This window comes from Ambystoma mexicanum, chromosome 4p, assembly GCF_040938575.1.
Source record: "Ambystoma mexicanum isolate Mex_15411 chromosome 4p, UKY_AmexF1_1, whole genome shotgun sequence".
Lineage (NCBI taxonomy): Eukaryota > Metazoa > Chordata > Amphibia > Caudata > Ambystomatidae > Ambystoma > Ambystoma mexicanum.
In genome coordinates, this window is record NC_090927.1 from 25220460 (window position 1) to 25222068 (window position 1609).

Here is a 1609-nt window from a genome sequence, read left to right on the forward strand (position 1 = left end):
TTATGTGGATCATGAAATGGTTTTGATGATGAATCTAACTCTTTGTCCCAAGGCTGTAAAGGACGTCATTACTACAGTGGATGGTACGGAGATAGCCTCCGGGCCAGTAACGCATACCACTCAAGAGGTGACGCTAGTAAGTCAAGATGGACACCAGGAGAAGATCGTGTTCGATGTGATCAAGGCCCCTCAGTTTCAGATTATTCTAGGAATACCTTGGTTAGAGAAACACAATCCTCTGATCGATTGGCGAGCAAGAACGGTCCAGTTTCCAGAATGTGTCTCTACTTGTCACCCTCCACCTGGTGTTGCACTGGCAGCAATTTCTTCAGAGACTCCCCAGTTACCTCCCGAATACCTAGAATACCAAGATGTTTTCCGGAAGGATCAGGCTAACTCTCTACCTCCTCATAGGTCTTATGACTGCCAGATAGACCTGATACCTGGATCTACTCCTCCTTGTAGTAGAATTTATGCCCTCACCGAGCCTGAGAACCTTCACCTTCGACAATACCTGGATCAATACCTGGCAAATGGGTTTATTCGTCCTTCCAAGTCCCCTGCTTCTTCAGCTTTGTTCTTCGTTCCAAAAAAGGAAGGAGACCTTAGAACTTGTATAGATTATCGCTCCCTGAACCAGATCACCGTTAAGAATAGATATCCGTTACCTTTGATCCCTGAACTCCTGGACCAAGTCAGAAAAGCATGCATATATACAAAGCTGGATCTTAGAGGAGCTTACCACTTGGTACGAGTAAAAGAGGGCGATGAATGGAAGACGGCCTTCCGCACCAAGTATGGGCTATTTGAATATCAGGTCATGCCCTTCGGACTTTGCAATGCCCCGGCCACCTTTCAATATTTTATGAACGATGTCCTCAGAGAGCTCATAGATGTGTGTGTTGTTGTTTACATTGACGACATCCTCGTTTATTCTTCATCGGAATCTGAACATCGGAAACACGTGAAAATGGTCCTCGAAGGATTGCGTCAACACAAACTTTTCGCTAAGTTAGAAAAATGTGTTTTCAACGTGACTGAAGTTGAATTCTTGGGATTCATATTATCACCTGGCGGAGTGCGTATGGATTCAAAGAAGGTCGATGCAGTTCTCAAATGGCCATCACCATCCTCCGTAAAAGGTGTGCAAAGCATGTTAGGCTTCGCTAACTTTTACCGCAGGTTTATCCCCGAATTCTCTCGAATAGTCCAGCCCATCACTGCCTTGTTAAAGAAAAACAAACGTTTTGAATGGTCTACCGAGGCGGAACAAGCTTTCCAGGATTTGAAGACTAAATTTATCTCTGCACCAATCTTAAAACACCCCCGCCCCGAACTCCCCTACATCGTGGAAACTGATGCTTCAAGCCTTGCCATGGGGGCAGTTCTATCACAAAAGGACCCGGTAACCAATCAGTTGCATCCCGTGGCATTTTGGTCCCGCAAATTCTCGCCTCCTGAAATCAATTACACGATTACTGACAAGGAACTTCTGGCTATCAAGTCTGCCTTTTAGGCTTGGCGGCATTATCTACTGGGGGCCCGACACACCGTTACTGTGATTACGGATCACCGAAACCTGCAATATTTGAAAACCGCAAAAGCCCAA